Source organism: Aulostomus chinensis, chromosome 1, assembly GCF_037954235.1.
Source record: "Aulostomus chinensis isolate RoL2024-O1b breed Wild chromosome 1, RoL_Achi_v1.0, whole genome shotgun sequence".
NCBI lineage: Eukaryota > Metazoa > Chordata > Actinopteri > Syngnathiformes > Aulostomidae > Aulostomus > Aulostomus chinensis.
The window spans coordinates 42,325,543-42,331,782 of NC_141320.1; positions in this window are offsets into that span (position 1 = coordinate 42,325,543).

Below are 6,240 nucleotides of genomic sequence, written 5' to 3' on the forward strand. Positions count from 1 at the left end.
TTTTGAGTGTGAACTGTTTAGTACAGCATTTCAGACACACAGAGAGACTCAGGCAGACAGAAGATGAGGGGAAGGGAAGTACCCTGAAAATGAGAGGAGAGGTTCAACATCAAACTAAAACAGGAAGCACAGGACACAAATGGGATATCAAAATAAAAGACCAACTCTGAGACATGACCCCCCAGTTCCTGCTGCTTCCAGCTCTTTATATCGAGCCCCTCCTACAGTGGTTCAGAGACCACAAATATTAAAGGTGTCCACATAAATGGAGAAGAACACAAGGTGGCGCTGGACGCTGATGATGTTTTAACATATTGAAGTGAGCCCCCTAACACAGGACCTGCATTAATAAAACTCTTTGAAACACTGGGAAGCTCTGCTGGATATAAATTCTCCATTCTAAAACACAGGTTCTGACCTTTAATCACTGACCTCCAGAACTCATGGAGGAGAACCTCCACTTGGATTGGAGCCAGAACTCCTTGAAGATGGTAGAAGAAGATGGAACTCCATTTCCTGTCTGAGTCTGAGTCTCAGGATTGATAGAGGAAAACTAAATGTCCTACCACAAAATCTCTTTCTAGTTCCAGGACCAACTGGAGAAACTGCCTTTAAACCTTTTCTGAATTGAACAAAATGCTTTCCAGATTTATCTGCAGGGGAAGAAACCCAGGCTCAAGTTTACACCACGACATGAATGAGCCCCAGTTCCTGCTGGACTGGCCCATCAAAACCTGGAAAAATGCACGTGTGTGTTTAGATGCAAAGGAAGCAAAGAAGTGTTGTGCTCCTCTCCAGTGCTCTGGTGTTGTTGTGTTCTTCTCAGCTCCATCATGAAGACCTGCTGGCACTGGGCGCTGGTGGAAGTTTGCAGCTCTCACTGGAAAGTCCTCAGGCTCCTCCCACTCTGAAGCAGGCAGTTGGTCCCAGCCAGCCCACACTTTCACTCTCTGGTGTAGGAGTGAAGAACAAAATCAGAATCAAGAACCATCACTTCAGGTGTGAAAGCTTCTGTTTATGAAGTTTGAACTGAGCCAGGAGTTGAACCTAGAATCTTCTGACCCAAAGTCAGACACGTTGTCCATTGCATCACCAGCCCTACAGAGGGGAGGGGCTTATACAAAAAAAGTCATCACGTTCATTTGTTTGACAGAAAATGTCAATGATATGGTGGCATTTTCTGTTTTTGTGCTGTCTGCTTTTCTAAATATCAGGTTTAGATCATCAAATTAACACTGGAACAAAACAGAATACAGTAATTAATAAAAGGTGATCAACTTTTTTAAGATAACATTTATTATTTAACATGAAACGACTGACTTTTTTAAGAAGAAAAAAAGAAAGAGAACCTGCATCATCCCAGCCATGAAGACCTCAACATGGTTGAAGAGAAAGTCTTGTTTGTGGATTCTTGTGTTTTGCAGCATCCTTGATGAGTCTGCATAGAAACATTGGTGTTGTGGACCAACATCCACCAGGAGTGGAGCTCAACCAAGAAGAGCAAGAGGAGAATGTTTGTGGAGGAGCTGGGAAGTTCCCTGGTCAAGCCACACACTGAGGGAAGGGAACGGACGCCCCGAGACCCAGACGCTGCAGCCTTGCTCAGACACCTGCAGAGCTCAGCAGCACTCCATCCATGCCATCAGCAACACAGAGAGCATCCACACCAGCGTCCTCCTCAGCAGCCCTGCCTCAACACCAACCAGAACAGCCACAGCCACAACCCCCTCAGGACCTGGTTCCAGAAGAAAGAGGGTCAGGACTGCCCAAGCAGTCGGGACAGCAGGACGGACGGAAGGTGCTTCAACTGCAGGGAACATCTCTGCAGAGAACACACAGAAGTGTCACACATGCATCTGAACACACACACACATACACACACACACACACACACACAGGCACACACACACACACGCACACACACACACACAGGCATACACACACAGGCGCGCACACACACACACACACACACACACACACAGGCATGTCTTGCACACAGAGACTTTTCCTCTGTTTTTGTTTTTTACTGGTTTTGAACCAGTAACTGGTTTCTGTTGGTTTGGTTTGCTTGACTGGTTGTTGTTTGTTGACCTTCCAAATCCATATTTTGGGTTCTGGCTTGTTCTGCTTTTCATTTTGTGTTTGTATCAAAGTTCTGTTGATGAAAAAGAGACTTTTTTCTCTTTTTCTTGAAGTAAATTTATGAGGGTCTAAACTGACCATAACACCATGGATGTTCCAATAGTTAATTATATTAAAATGAATACTAAATCAAACAGATTTATTTCAGAGGTCTGTTAATACCCCTCCATTTATTGATGTGAGTTTCTTGAGGTTCATTTGACCATTTTTTAATTGAAATCCAATCCTCTAACTGACCGTTACCATAGAGATGGGAACAGGAAGCTGACACAAGAGGAAGGTTCCAGCTCTGAAAAAGGAGTTTGATCAAAATCTTGAACTGCCAGTAGAAATATCCTTTTGTATGTTGACCTTTGTTGACAGAAGTCACTTTAGCTTGGCAGTGAAAAGAACGGCTGCTAGCTTGACAAAGAACTGCACAAACCAGGTTCAAGCTGGACTTTGGACCCTGGTATCTGCAACGACTCCATCAACTCCTAATCTAGCAGCTCTGCTGGGTCCAACTATTTTACAGAACATTTGACAGACCTGTGGAGCAGTGAGGACACACAAGAGTGGACCTTTGCTATCTGGGTGTCCTCCAGTCACATGACCTGAGTCATCCAGTGATGTCACTTGGCAGGACTGTCATTGCCATCTCATGATTCACCAGGACCGCCTTCTTCCACCTGCAGTATCGCTAAGATTAGGAAGATCCTTTCCCAGAGTGATGCTGAAAAACTGGTCCATACATTCATCACTTCTAGGCTGGACTACTGCAACTGTCTCCTGTCAGGATGTCCTAAATCCTCTCTAAAGAGTCTCCAGCTGGTCCAGAATGCTGCAGCCAGGGTTCTGACAGGAGTTAGAAGAGAGAACATATCTCTCCACTTTAGCTTCTGTCCTTCCTGTAGGATCTAGAATCCACTTCAAAGTCCTTCTGCTGACTCATCAGGCTCTCAGTGATGAAGCTCCATCCTCTCTGACAGAACTCATTGGTCCCTCCTGTCCTACCAGAGCACTCCGCTCCCAGAATGCAGGTCTCTGCATGGTTCCTTCACTTCTCTCTCTTTTATTGTGCTGACACTTTCAAAATTGGATGCTGTTTTTGTCGTCTGCCCCTGAAGCCACTAAATAAACAGTATTTTAAAAACAGGACATGGACAGAGCAGCCACTCACTACCGCTCAGAAGTGATTTCACCCTCTTCTTCAGTGGTGTCCTTTATTTGTACTACTTTCTACACTGGAGCTTCACACTGAAGACATCAAATATATCAATCAAGATACATGGAGTCATGGAGCAGAGCCAAGAATTGTTAAGAACTGGAAACAGGTTTGATATTCTAGGTTCTAAACTGAATTCTGGCGAGTGTGTGAGAGCCTTCTAGGCTGGGCTAGAAAACCCACCTCAACCTTGTGTCTCCAGAGGAGAAACCCCAAGCCTGTGTTGAAGCAGCAGGTAGAGCCATCAGTTCACCACCATGAAGCCCCACTTTGTCAAGGACCCTGCACATTGGAGACCTTAGGTTCCACCGCCGTGGCTTTGTGGACACAGAGAAGGAGAAGGGACGGTCTCTCCATGCAGGGATCCATGAGCCACATGGAGGCCTCTCCTCTCCTCTCTCCTCCCCTCTTCTCTCCTCTCTCCTCCCCTCTCCTCTCCTCTCTCCTCTCTCTCTTCTCTCCTCTCCTCTCCTCTCTCTAGCGCCCAAATCAGGTCAAAGCAGAACAGGTGTGGGAAGGCCTCAGTCAAGGTCAAAGGTCACTGGAGATCGCTCAAAATGATGCGATGGTGTGAGAGTTGCTTAAAACCTAATAAATGATGCCACAGTGATGTAGTGAGAGTTGCTAAAAATCTCAAAATGATGCTCCAGTGATGTAATGAGAGTTGCTACGAACCTAAGAAACGATGCTACAGTGACGGAATGAGAGTTTCTACAAATGTCAAAATGATGCTAGAGTGATGTAATGAGAGTTGCTACAAACCTAAGAAATGATGCTACAGTGATGTGGTGAGAGTTGATAGTAATTTCAAAATCATGCTAAAGTGATGTAATGAGAGTTGCTACTTACCAGATAAATGATGCTACAGTGATGAGGTGAGAGTTGCTACGAACCTCAAAATGATGCTACAGTGATGTAGTGAGAGTTGATACTAATCTCAAAATGATACTGACAGTGATGTGGTGAGAGTTGCTACAAACCTCAAAATGATGCTACAGTGATGTCATTGGAGTTGCTACAAATGTCAAAATGATGCTACAGTGATGTAATGAGAGTTGCACCAAACCTAATAAGTGATGCGACAGTGATGTAGTGAGAGTTGCTCCTAACCTCAAAATGATGCTGAAAGTGATTTAGTGAGAGTTGCTTAAAACCTCAAAACGATGTAAAAGTGATGTCATAAGAATTGCTCTTAACCTAAGAATTGATGCTCCAGTGATGTGTTGAGAGTTGCTAAAAACCTCAAAATGATGCTACGGTGATGTCGTGAGAGTTGCGACTATCCTTAGAAAGATGCTACAGTGATGTGGTGAGAGTTGTTACGAACCTCAAAATGATGCTACAGTGATGTAGTGAGAGTTGCTACGAATCTAGAAATGATGCTACAGTAATGTCGCGAGAGTTGCTACTATCTTCACAATGATGCGACAGTGATGTAGTGAGAGTTGCTACGACCCTCAGAATAATGCTACAGTAATGAAGTGAGAGTTGCTACGAACCTAAGAAACGATGCTACAGTGACGGAATGAGAGTTTCTACAAATGTCAAAATGATGCTAGAGTGATGTAATGAGAGTTGCTACAAACCTAAGAAATGATGCTACAGTGATGTAGTGAGAGTTGCTACGAAGCTAAAAATGATCCTGACACCAATGTGATAATTGCTATGAAGCTCATAATGAAGCTACAGTGACGTATTGAGAGTTTCTTCAAACCTCAAAATGATGCTACAGTCATTTAGTGAGAGTTGCTACTAACCTCAAAATGATGCTGAAAGTGATGTAGTGAGAGTTGCTTAAAACTTCAAAACGATGCTACAGTGATGTCATAAGAATTGCTACTAACCTAAGAAATGATGCTCCAGTGATGTGGTGAGAGTTGCTAAAAAAATGAAAATGATGCGACAGTGATGAAGTGAGAGTTGCTACGAATCTCAAAATGATGCTGACAGTGATGTGGTGAGAGTTGCTACGATTCTCAAAATGATGCTGCAGTGATGTTATGAGAGTTGCTACTAACCTAAGAAATGATGCGACAGTGATGTAGTGAAAGTTGCTACGATGCTCAAAATGATGCTTACAGTAATCTAGTGAGAGTTGCTACGAACCTCAAAATGATGCTACAGTGATGTAATGGGAGTTGCTACTAACTTTAGAAATGATGCTACAGTGATGTGGTGAGAGTTGCGACAAATGTCAAAATGATGCTACAGTGATGTAATGAGAGTTGCTACTAACCTAAGAAATGATGCGACAGTGATGTAGTGAAAGTTGCTGCGATGCTCAAAATGATGCTACAGTGATGTAGTGAGAGTTGCTACTAACCTAAGAAATGATGCGACAGTGATGTAATGAGAGTTGCTACTAACCTAGGAAATGATGTTACAGTGATGTGGTGAGAGTTGATAGGAATTTCAAAATCATGCCAAAGTGATGTAATGAGAGTTGCTACTAACCTAAGAAATGATGCTGCAGTGATGTAATTAGAGGTGCTACTTACCTAAGAAATGATGCTGCAGTGATGTGGTGAGAGTTGCTACTATCCTCAAAATGATGTGACAGAGATGTAATGAGAGTTGCTAATATCCTCAAAATGATGCGACAGTGAAGTAGTGAGAGTTGCTACTAACCTAAGAAATGATGCTACAGTGATGTAATGAGTTGCTACAAACCTAAGAAATGATGTTCCAGTGATGTGGTGAGAGATGATAGTAAGTTTAAAATCATGGTAAAGTGATGTAATGAGAGTTGCTACTTACCTAAGAAATGATACTGCAGTGATGTAGTGAGAGTTGCTCTGAAACTCAAAATGATGCCTCAGTAATGTCGTGAGAGTTGCTACTATCCTCAAAATGATGCGACAGTGATGTAGTGAGAGTTGCTACAAACCTAAGAA